Source organism: Miscanthus floridulus, chromosome 8 (assembly GCF_019320115.1).
Source record: "Miscanthus floridulus cultivar M001 chromosome 8, ASM1932011v1, whole genome shotgun sequence".
NCBI classification, from domain to species: Eukaryota; Viridiplantae; Streptophyta; class Magnoliopsida; order Poales; family Poaceae; genus Miscanthus; species Miscanthus floridulus.
The window spans coordinates 222244785-222258591 of record NC_089587.1 but is presented as its reverse complement, the minus strand read 5'-3'; the positions used below and the strand labels follow the sequence as shown (position 1 = coordinate 222258591).

Sequence of the window (13807 nt, the reverse complement as noted above, 5' to 3'; positions counted from 1 at the left end):
AAGAATGATATCCTGGAATTAACCATATGTGATGGATAATTGGAGACCGGACGGAAAAAGTTGGAGGCAACCAGATAGGGTTCTAGGGTGCTGTTAGTTTCCATCTGTGTTGATTAAGGACCGATCGTTGCTCGTCTCTCTTGTCATGTTGAACGCATGCCTTACATTTAGCTGGCCGAATAAAGTACCTTTCGACCGTGAAGCTGGGAGATTATTCGGGCTGAGTAGATTGCCCGTAACGCACTGTACCGGAGCAGGTGTGGTAGGACACAGGGGCACGATGATAAGACCGAAAGGCAGTCGGTCGCCTCCCGGGTACATGTGGTTCCTGGCAAACTCAGAGATTTTTCCTGGATAGTTGACTCGTTGACCGATACCTCACTTTAGCGGGTGAGTGAGGTTTGTGTAAGGAATAAATCACCCGCTGGTTAGGAATTGATTCGAATCACCATCGCTCCTGGATAGTGAGCACTTGACTCGAGCTACGATATCGTAGTAATTATTATGGAACAATGATGGTTATCTGGATGGTATGGGATATGCTAAATCTAAATTGGTAACTAGATCATTATTGGTTAATCGAGTGATTACTATAGTACAGGTGCTTACCTAGATGGATAAGTCATAATAAAGATGATGCAAAGTACTTAAAATGGTTTCTTCATGATAGCTTATGCTTTTCGCAAACAAGTCAGCTAGCCCACTAAAGAAAGCCATGCATAATCCTTGGTGTCGTTTTATTTTGGTTTAAGACGGGTAAGTCTGGCTGAGTACATTCGAGTACTCAGGGTTTATCCCACCTTGTTGCAGGTGATGTTCTCGACCTATTGATGATGGTGGCTAACCGCCAATGGGCTCAGTGATTCTATACTTACTTCTCATCTATATGCTTTTATCGGATGATGTCACTTATGCTAGCAATATAATTAGAACTTATATTAATGTAATCATTTGAAAGCTATGTTGTTTTCACTAAGCGGTTTTGAAACCCAAACTTGTACTATTATTTGTGAACCCATTTGTAATATTATTTTTGCTGCAACTCTGCGTATGTGATGTGTATTTGCTTAATCACGTGATCTTGGTTGTGATGTTAATTTACCGAGGTCTTTCGGGACACTCGGCGAACTACCGGGATTATATGAGTGAAAGTATGTGTGTGTCAACATGTTAGCAGGGACAGCCGTACTTGATCTTGTACAAATTGGGCGGTTCTATCACAATCTGGGGGGACGGCCATTGGACCACTGCCTGAATCTTGTTCGGGTCAGTGGCCACACCTTCAGGCGAAATGAGATGACCAAGGTAACGTAACTAGCGCTGAGCAAAGCGGCACTTGGACATCTTGACCTGCCACTGATCACGTTGCAGTAATTCGAGCACCTGACAAATGTGCTCCAAATGTTCTTCATAAGTACGGCTGAAAATGAGGATATCATCAAAGAACACCAACACACACTTGCGCAAGAGGGACCGCAAAGTGGTATTCATAGCTTTTAGGAAAGTAGCTGGAGCTCCAGTGAGACCGAAGGCCATAACTCAAAACTCGTAATGGCCCGAATGAGTTTGAAAGGCCATCTTAAATTCCTCACCGATTTTCAAACGGATCTGGTGGTATCCAGCAGTGAGATCCAGACAAGAAAACTAAGAAGCATGGGTCAACTCATCTAGGAGCTCCTCAATAACAGGTACCAGATACTTAGCTTTGATAGTCAGGGCATTGAGCTGGCGGAAATCAACGCAAAAGCGGAAGGTACCATCCTTTTTCTTGACTAGCAACACTGATGAAGAAAAGGGACTGTTACTATGTTGAATGGTTTTAGACTAGAGCATATCTGAAATCTGTCGCTCGATCTCATCCTTGACAGCTGGAGGGTAGCGATATGGACAGAACGAAAATGGACTGGCTCCCGGTAGCAAAGGAATGGCATGATCAAAATCATAGGCTGGAGGATAACCTGATGGAGGAGCAAAAACTGACTAAAATTCAGCTAAGAGGGCCGATACCTCTGGTGGTACTGCTCCTTGACCAGCAACTAAATCATTTGATAACACTGCTGAAACCTGCACCACCGAACCCGGTGGTAGAGCTAAAAGCGAACCCTATAAGAAACACTGTTGTTGGCCTTGTGTAATAAGCAGCCACTTGTGTTGCCAATCAATGTGCATTGGACTATAAGAAGCCAACCAATCCATGCCCACAATGAGCTCAAAGGAAGACAACAGCAACACCTTAGCTTGAGATACAAAATCATGAGACTGAACAGTCCAAATGAGGTTCTGAAATTGATAGGAGCAAAGCAACTAGGAACCATCGGCCACCATGACCTTGAGTGGAGGTGAGAGCACAGACTAACCTTGCAACTGAGCAGCTAGAGTAGCACTAACAAAGGTGTGACTACTGCCAGAATCAATGAGGATGAGAACTAGATGACCTTGAATGTGCCCCATGAACTGAATAGAGGTGACAGAAGGTGGACCACTAGAAGCAGCCATAGATATAGCAATACACACTTGAGCTTCCACAGCTTCAGCTTCCAAACAGGCAGTAGAGTCATCCTCCTGATAGTCCCTAGAGAAACAGGCCTCCCAAAGTTCTTGCAAGGCATGCAACTAAATTGCTTCAGGACAACGATGATCACGTGACCATTTTTCTCCACACCGAAAGCAGAGACCACAGGCACGCCGATAATCACGCAACATGGAGAGCTTGTCATCCATACCACGAGCACGGTGTTCTAGAACCTGATGTGGTGTCACGGGCTTCTCTTGACGGTCCAGACATGGCGATGGATTCAGCAGTGGTAGAGGTGGCCCGTGCACAGGAGCCTTGGCAAAGGTAAAGGGTTCAGGGCGTCGAAGCTCCTTCATACGCATGGGATCCACCAATTCCTCCTGCAACAGAGCAAGGACACAGGTAGTATCCAAAGTCTAGGGACGTTGCATATGAACAGCAGCACGAAAGTCGGCACGCAATCCATCAACAAAACGCATAGCATAGTAAATTGGATCTGTATTACGGCCATAAGCAAGTAACTGATCTACCAACCCAGTGAATTTGTCAATATAGTCTTGGACTGTGGCTGACTGGTGGATGTGAAAGAGCTGGCGAACTAGCAGTTCATGCTGATCTTTACCAAAGCGGTTCATGACTAGCTCCTGAAACTGCTCCCATCCCCCCGAGCAAACCTGCTCCTCAACTGATTGCAACCAACACGTCGCGGCGCCAGACAGGTGCATGGTGGCCACCTTGACCCAGCGGCGGCGCGGAACAAAGTACATCTCAAAATAATCTAAGCAACGGCCGAGCCACAACTTTGGGTTGGAACCATCGAATGGAGGAAAATTGATTTTAGGTAGGTGATAATTGCCCCCATTCCCATCCTCATAACCACGATAATCCAGAGACCCATGTACCCCTCCCGAACCGCCCTGAGTGCCAGCAACAAGAGCCGAACTTGAATAGGATCGATACAACTTGGGTTTGGAATTGGGATCAGGCGGAATGAACGTACCCTTGACTGGGAATCGAGCATAAGACTCAAATCCCCAGTGACTTGATTCCTCATGGGGCCCTAACGGGCGAAAGTGAGTCCAGCCAGTGGGAATCCACGCCGGAGACTTCTTGGGACGCTGTAGCACGCCGGTCGGCGCGGCCTGCGTGGCGCCAAGGATGGAGCGGCTCACTGACTTGCGCAGCTCAGTCATCTCCTCCCGCATTAGTTCCACCTTCTCCTCTGTCTTCCTGAAGGCTCCAATCTCCGCGCGTAGTTCCGCCATGGAGGCGTCCATCGTCGGTTTCCACGCGTCGAGCACCTTTGCGGCGTCCTCTAGGGAACCGACACGGGCGCCGATGGAGTGCTCGACAGCATCAATGCGATTAGTGAGGTTGGTTTGCATAGACTTGAGCTCATCGAGAATGAGTTTGGTGTTGAGATCCATGGCACTGAGCTGCTTGTAGAATCGGGTGAAATGCTCGTGGTCGATTTGGTGGGGCTCCAGGGTGAATCGATTTCCGGCGATTGGCTCCTACACCGATCAGATCAGCCTCGGCACGGACCTATGGGTTCATCACTTGTTGCCGCAGCACCGAGGATGATCAACCAGCCGTCGGGGGTTACGATCCTAGATCAAGGCGGAGGAAAACAAAAAATCTGCCGAGAATCGAGGGCTCTGAGTACCAATTTGTTACGAACTCAAACGAATCTCAACATTCAGAGTAGCGGTAACAGAGTTTTAGGCGAGCAGCAATGGATTGGAATGGAGGAAGGAGAGCAAAGCAAGGGGAATGGTTCGAAGGAAGCTTGCAGGAGGCAAGTTGCTTGATACACGTTTTCTGATACCCTCTCTGCTCTAACCTATTACACATATATCCGATCTGTATCCTGCGGCCACCGCTTCACGCCGTCGCCCACTCATCTTCGCTGGTGCGCGTGCTCGGCACCTTTGCCCTACTGGAGCGCCTCAGGTGCGGCCCAGGCCCATGTGTTGCTGCCTCCTCTTCCGATGCCGGCCCAGGCCCATGTGCCGCTGCCTCCTCTTCTGATGCCTTGCACGGGTCCGCATCACAGGCCATAACACATTGAGACTTTTCCCTGTGTGCCATTATAAAAGATCGTAATTTCCTGTGTGCCCCTAAAAAAATTCAGCGGTCTTTAGTGCCACTACTCTAACTTTTTCATGTTCTCCATGCCACTTCCGTCAGTTTGGGATCTAACGTCGTCAAACTGCAGGTGTAAAAAGACGAAAATGCCCTTAAGTTCAAATATGTTATTAATTTTTTTTGAGCATCTTAACGACTTCAAATGAAAAATCTCAAAACTAGAAAGTTGTAGATCTCGTCGAGATCTATAATTTTTATATAAAAATTATTTTCATTTAATTTCGTAAAAAAATAATTTTTCTAAGATATATTAATCATATCAAATCATATTTTTTTACGAAATTAAATGAAAATAATTTTTATATAAAATTATAGATTTCGACGAGATCTACAACTTTCTAGTTTTGAGTTTTTTCATTTGAAGTCGTTAAGATGCTAAAAAAAATTAATAATATATTTGAACTTAAGGGCATTTTCGTCTTTTCACACCTGCAGTTTGACGGCGTTAGAGCCAAAACTGACGGAAGTGGCATGAAGGACACGAAAAAATTAGAGTAATGATGCTGAAGAACGCTAAATTTTTTCAGAGGCACACAGAAATTATGATATTTTATAATGGCATGGAAAAGTCTCTAACACATTCTTGGCGGAGTCGCCTCGTGCGTCACTGAAGATGGCTCCATGGGGACCGCCGCCACCTCCTCCTCCACCTTCTCGAGCATGTCTGCTGACATGACTCCACCGGCAGGATTAAGGGCGTGTTTAGTTCCGAAAATTTTTGGCTTTTGGCTACTGTAGCACTTTCGTTTTTATTTGACAAAAATTGTCCAATTATGGACTATTTAGGATTAAAAGATTCGTCTCACGATTTCTCGGCTAACTGTGTAATTAGTTTTTTTTCCCGTCTACATTTAGTACTCCATGCATGTGCCACAAGATTCGATGTAACGGTTACTATGTAAAAATTTTTGGTTTTTGGATGGAACTAAACGGGACCTTAAAAAAAAGAGATGTGGTCGAGGTACGCTTCTCCAGTTTCTCGCTATGGAATTACCATGTCCACGTCGTCAGCACCCCCGTCGCTTCCTCTGTTTCTGCCCTGCTGCACCTGTGCGCCTCCCTCTGAAATGCATCATGTCGCAGGAGGCACGGGGCGCGGCCTTGCTGGTACAGGAGATGGATTCGATGCGTGCGTGTGGAAGCAGTACTACAGTCCAAGGAGGGACGGGGCGATCCTGCCGTGTCTGGTTTTGCGATGTTATGCCCGCAGGCGCACCATGGTGGCCTCGACACTCGGCCTCCTTGAACCAAGGAACAAGCGCTCTCTCTCGCTTGCTCTGATTTACTTCGATCTAGTTTTACTAGGGTTCCAGCTGTGCTGGGCGGTGGGCTCCACATCCAGCGTCCTTCAACTAAGTTACAGGTGCCCTTTTTATCTCCCCCTCTGATTTCTCCCAATCTGTTTCTTCTAGGGTTGCAGACGTCCTCAAATTGGATTCTACTTATATGCATTCAGACTTGGGATTGATTTCTACATAGCCTATAGGATGTGCTTGGGGCTGCAGCTGTTGTGTTGGGCAGCATCGACTTCACAATCCAAGGTAAGGTATGCTTTAAAATTCCTTGAGTTGGGAATACAAAACCATTTGGTTTTGACGATAAAAGGTGTTCATGTGTTCTATGCCTTAGGTTCAGATATACATAAGTTTCAATTATGCCATTCATGAATATGGAACAGTGTTGATGGAAATGTATTGTATAGCTCTCTGAAAATGGGAGATTTGCAAAAATGGGACTCGAAACATCGGTCGTTTGCAGATTTGACATTGGACCCATATTCATAGACACAGATGGACCCACTTATCATCCACCCGAGTGTCAACATAATAAGGAGTCAATCTTTCGAGTGTCATTTTTGCAAATTTTTCCTCTGAAATGCCTACTTTTACGCTCTGATCTTCTCATAAAATTCTTTGGTTCTTTAGTTAAAGTAGATATCTGCTTCATGGCATGGGGTTGATGGGTTCTTCCTTACTTGATTTTGTAGTCAATGGGTTACTGGACACTATTTCTCGAGCATTTTGAAACTGATGATTGAAATTCTCATATATTCAGGACAGTGAGATCCAAGCTCAAAAGTGATGGGTTCTTCTTCACTTGATTTTGTAGTCAATGGGTTATTGGGCACTATTTCTCAAGCATTTTCAAACTGATGATTGAAATTCTCATGTATTCAGGACAGTGAGATCCACGCTCAAAAGTAAAAATTCCTAAAGCTGCATTTGTCTTCCTAATGTGTCAATGGACTATGAAGAATATTTCAATATACGAAAATTTATATTTAGTTCATAGAGTCAAAATTAATTTGAATGGTAGAGATAAAAAGTGGTAAGTCACCCATCAGAAAAACGTGGGATTAAACCCTTCAAATGCTCACGAGCCCATGTATTTTAATTTCATCAATATTGCTAAGAATCAACTGTTCTGAATCCCTTATGAGTTTTAGGTCAACACCTTGCTTATAAATACATTCGACTCATTTCCTCCTTTATGTGCAAAAACAATATTCCTTGCTATTTTATTGTGCACACAAATCAAACCGTTCAGTTTAATTCTCTATTGGCTCCCAGTTCACATCACTTTGATCTTTGTCTGAATCCTGATTTGTTTTACGCACTTGTGATCACAGATTTAATCAGACTGTCAATGTTCCTGTCTTCAAAAACATATGTTTGTACATCCCATGTTTGATGGGTTGCTGCTGCTGCTCTGAAACAATGAAGAATCATCTGTCTTTGTATGGACAGTTACCATTGCTACTACAGTGAGGTCCACACACGGCATAGAGATCAACCGTATGCTCATGGACTCTTACAATACAGTACGATGCTACTAGCTCTAGAGTACAGCCATAGACACTAATTGTTTTCACCTTTTTTTTGTGCTTGGTGCTTTCCTTTTCGTTAGTTTCCTGCTGTTGTTTATCATTTCCTCCATAACACATATGTATTCATGTGTACATAAGCATTGGGCTCAACAGTTTATAACTGATTGGCATTGGTGTCTTTGGATTGTTTATCCCTGGTGTTTTTGTGATCCGTGTTGGCCTTGCATCAGTAGAATAAATGTTTAGCGATTTCCATGGAAGCCTTGTGCCCTACAACATAGCTTTGTGTCACTTATGCTGTCATACTAAGAACCTGTTTGGATGGACTAAACTAAAGTTTAGTACATATTTTGGATGCCAAATTGAAGACCCAAACATAAACTAATCATGCTGTAACAGAAACTAATAGAGGCTAATTGATGAGTAAAACTCATTAGAAAAAGCAAAATTTTAATTAGTCTGATCCGAACAAGCCCTACTCTATTTCGAGCAACCATGGTCCATGAACCAAACCAGAATATGTGTTCAAAAACAGGGCGGGCAAGGCAAGGCGAGCCTACCATCCTAGTAATAATCATACATGCTTTCACCAAGACACGCTGTGGGCATTCACAGGAAGGAAGTGGTGATTGCTACAACGACACGCCATGAATTCAGGAAGAGTGTACAGGAGCAACTTACAAGGAGGGAGGAGGACAGTTAGAAATCTTCCTGGTGAAAATGAAAATACGAACGAATCTTTACAAATATATATATGTGTGTATGTATGTTTGTATGTGTCTATGCCAAAAAAAAAACCTGAGTTGAGTTTACACGGTGTAGCTCTGATTAATGGTGTCAATGTCGAGGCCCTTGAGCTTGACGACGGACTCAACGTGCCCCTTGAGCGTGTGCAGCTCCCTGAGCCGGGCCACCTCGGCGCGCTTGGCGGCCTGCTCGGCGAGCTCCGACAGCTCGCGGTAGCCCTGGTTGTCGCCGAAGAGGTCGGAGGTGGCGGTGGCCTGGTTGAGGCCGTGCAGCGTCCTCTGCGCCGTGGCCCACTGCGCCTCCCGCTCTCCCCTGCCGTAGTCGGTGCGGTTGGTGAAGGCCGTTTTGTTGTTGATGTTGCTCCAGGCCTTGCCGGAGAGCGCGTAGCGGATGGCGAACTTGAGCACGTCCAGCGGGACGTAGGTGACGATGCTGAACACCCAGATGGCGCCGCCCCAGCCCCAGCCGACGCCCTGCATCTTGCAGAACTCCCAGTTGGCGTACACTGCGATGCACGTCGCCACCAGCTGCGCCGCCAGGAAGGCGATCACCAGCAGCGCGCCGGGCCGCTCCACGAAGGACCAGCTCCGGGACCGTGTCACGAAGATGAGCGCCTGGCTGATGATGCTCACTTGCAGGTACAGCGCCGCCATCAGCTCCTTGTCGTTCTCCTTGATGGACCGCACGCCGAAGGTCTTGGTGAAGAAGTCGGTGTCGTGCGCGAGGTAGAAGAAGAGCGCCGTGGCGAGCGCCATGTAGGTGCCGAGCACGATTCCCGTGGCGAAGATCTCCTTGAGCTTCCACGAGTCGGGCGTCGGCGACGGCTTCACGCGGTCCTTGGAGATGGTCATGATGGTGCCGTCGTTGAGGATGGCGATGATGAGCACCATGAATGGCGCGAAGTCGAACTTCCAGACGAGCGCGACCGAGCAGGAAGCCCAGCACGATGCGGATGGTGATGGACACGGCGTAGATGGTGTAGTTCTTCATGCGCTGGAAGATGGCGCGGCTGGTGAGCACGGCGCTCACGATCACGCTCAGCCCGGGCTCCGTCAGCACGATGTCCGACGCGCTCCGGGCCGCGTCCGTCGCGTCGTCCACCGCGATGCCGATGTCCGCCTTCTTCAGCGCCGGCGCGTCGTTCACGCCATCGCCGGTCATGCCGCAGATGTGCTTCCGGTCCTGCAGCCGCTTGACGATCTCGTACTTGTGCTCGGGGAACACCCCCGCGAACCCGTCCGCCTTCTCGATCAGCTCGTCGATGTTCAGACCGCCCATCTCGCCGGTCTTGTTGTCGCCCAGCAGGGTGGTGGACGGGTACATGTTGCTGCCCATGCCAAGGCGCCGCGCCGTCTCCTTGCCGATGGCCAGCTGGTCGCCGGTGATCATCTTCACGTTCACGCCCAGGTGGAGCGCGCGGCGGATGGTCTCCGCGCTGTCGTGCCGCGGCGGGTCGAACAGCGGCAGGAGGCCGATGAACTGCCACGGCTCGCCGGCGCTCTCCTTGCTCTTCTCGGGGACCTGCTGGTACGACACGCCCAGGGAGCGGAGGCCGCGGTCGGCGTAGCCGTCGATGAGGGCGTGGATCTTCTTCTCAGCGTCCTTGCTCATCCGGCACAGCTCGATGATCTGCTCGGGGGCGCCTTTGCTGACCCTGTGCCAGTCGCCGTTGACGTCGACGTAGGTGATGGCCGTGCGCTTCTCCACGGGGTTGAAGGGGAGGAAATGGACCTCCTTGATGCCGGCGCGGGCCTCCTTGGGGTCGGCAAGCATGCCGACGATGCAGGTGTCGATGGCGTCCTGGTTCTCGACGCGGGAGGCCCTGGCGGCGTAGAGGAGCACCATGTCCTTGTCGACGCCCTTGCCGCACACCTCGATGAGGGTCTTGTCGACGGTGAGCTTGTTGAGGGTGAGTGTGCCGGTCTTGTCGCTGCACAGCACGTCCATTCCAGCCATCTCCTCGATGGCGGTCATGCGCTTGGTGATGGCGCCCTGCTGGGACAGGCGGTGGGAACCGATGGCCATGGTGACCGACAGCACGGTAGGCATGGCTATGGGTATGCCGCCGATGAGCAGGACGAGGAGGTTGTCGATGCCGTCGCGGTACGCGCGGTGCTGGATCGGGTACATGACGATGATCTCGATGACCATCCCGACGGCGATGGAGATGATGCAGAAGTTGCCGATGGCCGTGAGCACGAGCTGGAAGTGGCCCACGTTGTTGGTGCTGTCCACCAGGTGCGCCGCCTTGCCGAAGAAGGTGTGCACGCCGGTGGCGATGACGACGGCCTCGATCTCGCCCTGCTTCACCGTGGAGCCCGAGAAGACACCCTGCCCCGGGTGCTTGTTGACCGGCAACGATTCGCCCGTGAGCGCCGCCTGGTCGACCTTGAGCGGGTCGCCCTCCAGCAGCCTGGCATCGGCGGGGATGATGTCACCGAGCTTGATGCTGATGATGTCCCCGGGCACGAGGATGGACGCGTCCTCCTCCTTCCACTTGCCGTCCCTGAGCACCTTGGTCTTGGGCGCGAGGCCCGCCATGAGCGCGGCCGCCGCGTTGCCGGCGTTGTTCTCCTCGATGAAGCTGATGGTGGAGTTGATGAAGAGGAGGACGACGATGCCGACGAAGTCCTGCCAGTCCGGCGGCTTCCCGCCGCCGTTAGCGAGCACGATGGCCATGATGGCGGCGGCCTCCATGACCCAGGAGAGCGGGTTCCACATGAAGCCCAGGAACTTGAGGAGCTTGTTCTCCGTCTTCTCCTCCAGCTTGTTGGGCCCGAAGATCTTGAGCCTGTTCTCGCCCTCCGCGCTGGAGAGCCCCTGCTTGCTGCATTTCAGGTGCTGGAACACCTCCTGCACCGGGACGGTCTCCTGCATGCGTGGCGTCGGTGCCGACGTCGGCGGTGGCAGCAGCAGTCAGAGAAAAACATATATATATATATATATATATATATATATATATATATATATATATATATATATATATATATATATATATATATATATATATATATACAGCAAATTAAAGGAAGGGAAAATTAAAAGAGCTGCCACGAAGGTAATCCATGGCGACAAAGTGGTGTGGAGGAGGAAGCGGGTGGGCGTACGAGGTCGACGGTCTCGTTGCGGACGTCCTCGAGGGAGATGGACGCCATGGTTGTTTATTAGTCGATGTTGTTGTTGTTGCTGCTGCTAGCTAGCTAATGGGTGGAGCGGCGTCGGCGTCGTGCGGTGGTGGTGGCGGTCGGCGCGCGGCGGACCCGAGGGAGGGAGGCGGCAGCTAGCGCTGGCTTCGCTCCCGGTTGGCCGCTCGCGCTCACTCGCGCCCTACTAAAGCCTGCCCGCGCGGGTTAGGCCTTCATGGAACGGGACGGAGCCGGGCCTGCCCTTCGCCTCGGTCCGTGCGCTGCTTGAAGACGAGATGGCCATGCCCCGCCGGTGCGCGTCTTATACTTCTTGGAGGCGGGGTGCCACGCGACGCGAGGCGTGCGGCGGGACGCTGCCTCCCGCCCGCCTCTGGCTGCCATGCCGTGCCACTCGGCTCTCGCTGCGCCATCCGTACCCAACGGCTCTCCTCTGCCTATCCGCAAGATTTACGGCCTGTTTGGATTCTCAGCTCTAACTTTAGCCACTGAACTTTAGAGGTGGGATCAAACAGGGCCTTAGAAACCGGCAATGCGGCAAAGGAGAGCCGTTGGGTGCGCCGCCAGCCATCCTCCGTTGTACGGAACATGATCTTGGGTGTACCAGCAAGCCACCTCGGCTCACTATGGCTCGTCATTTCGTCAACCTCAGCTCGGATTGGCTCCCTGCTCGTTAAAAAGACAAACTAGAACTATAACTCAGCTCAGCTCGTTCAGATCATGAGCCGGCTCGACTATTACTCTGTTAAAAAAAATAAAGCGACTACAATAAGAATCATATATTGGTTAAACACTAAGCATAAATAAAGTTATCTATGTGTGTGTGGAAAATACTCGTCACGTGTAGGCCACGAGGAGAGTAATTGCTTCTAGAAAGCAGTGGTCTAGTGGAACCTATAATTAGGAGGAGGGGGAGGGAATTATCATTAGGTCCTTGATCGACTAAAATAATGAGAGATAGGATTAGAAAATTCATCACACGACTTGCATATTATGTAATTATGCAGTATCAAATACCAGTCTTCTGTTTTCTACTAAGCATCTTCATGAGTACTCAGTAGTTCTTTCTCCTTGAGTCCTGCAGTCCTGTCGCAGATGACTACTAGATGAGGTCCAGACAAACCTGTGGTACCCGTTGGTTCTTCCGTCCTGGTCTTGTGCAGCCTTGTAGGGGCAGAGGTGCGAGTGGCGGAGGCAGAAATATTTTGTAGGTTTGGCAAATTTATAGGCCATGTTCGGCTTACCTCATATTCGGTTTGTTGGACTTGTTTTTTCAGCCGGAACACTGTTATTCTCTCACAATAATTCAGTCAGAACAGTGTTTTTCAGCCAGTTTCAGTCAAGATTCAGCAAGCCGAACGGGGCCATAAAGGTCAAATATGTATAATGCAACTATCAACTATGCAAGGACATTATCTAAATATGTATATTACTTTGTGATAAGCAAATATAGCAGAAACCTAAAAGTAAAGAATTGTCACTTAAAATACATACACATAATAAAACTTTATTTGTGTACACTGTATAGACCTTGGCAATGGCATTCTTCTATTTTTCTTTTGGAATTCTTTCTTAATTTCAGCATGATCCAAAAAATAATTAATAATTGATTATTGAATTGTCCCTCTATGTATAGCCTCATTATGTATTTTCTCTTTTTTGGTGGTGCCATTTTTTTATGTTGATTCCTTCAGATGTCAGATTCGTAGCCGGCAGCCGTCCGCCGTCGTCGATCGCCGCCTGACCGCCTCGCCGATCGCCGCCTCTACACTTGACGCGCCGCCGTTTTTAGATTTGCGATCGGTTTTGGTCTTTAGGAAATGCGAACCGTCGGGCGTCGGCGACTGGAGCAGCCGATCAGCGAGTAGGACTATTGGCTTCCTTCCGTGCACCGTGGGCTCTTGAGGTTGGCCCATGACCATGGCTGCATCAGGCCGACTAGCCACTAGACATGAGATACTAGCCCAGCCACAAAAGCCATCCGGTCATTAACCATACCATATATACTATTTTATATGTATATACACATAATATACTAGGGTTTTTTATATAAATTTTAGGTATGGCGGACGCCAAGCCTCGCCGTACAGCTGCCTCCGCCCCTGAGAGGTGCCATAGGTTGACATTCTTGAAGAGTTGCAGTCCCTATTAAAATTCAGTCGGGTAGGGGGAACCTAGTTTCATCTCCACTCGGCTCCGCCCCTGCTAGAAAGTTGCCCCACATGTCATGGGTGTAACGTAGAAAAATGGACAAACTTGTGTGTTCATCTACCATTTGTTTTTTTTGGCTTCCAAGAGAATGGATGAGAAGTATCTGGACACTAGTATAGCAGTCACAACTACTTCAGTTTGCCTCATCTGAAGATCAGAGAGCGAGATAGAGAGAGGATAGTCGCTCCTGGTGTGCGAGTAAAGACTAGCCCATAT

At 49.1% G+C, this 13807-nt stretch overlaps 1 long non-coding RNA gene and 1 pseudogene across 1 annotated transcript; one reads left to right on the top strand and one right to left on the bottom strand.

Moving 5' to 3' along the window:
* Positions 1 to 5748: 5748 nt before the first annotated feature.
* LOC136478270 (uncharacterized) lies at positions 5749 to 7742 on the top strand. Its single transcript, XR_010764232.1, has 3 exons — positions 5749 to 6026; positions 6120 to 6204; positions 7293 to 7742. It is a non-coding gene; the product is annotated as an uncharacterized lncRNA (long non-coding RNA).
* Positions 7743 to 8012: 270 nt separating this feature from the next.
* On the bottom strand, positions 8013 to 11649 carry LOC136478268 (ATPase 8, plasma membrane-type-like; annotated as a pseudogene).
* Positions 11650 to 13807: the final 2158 nt, after the last annotated feature.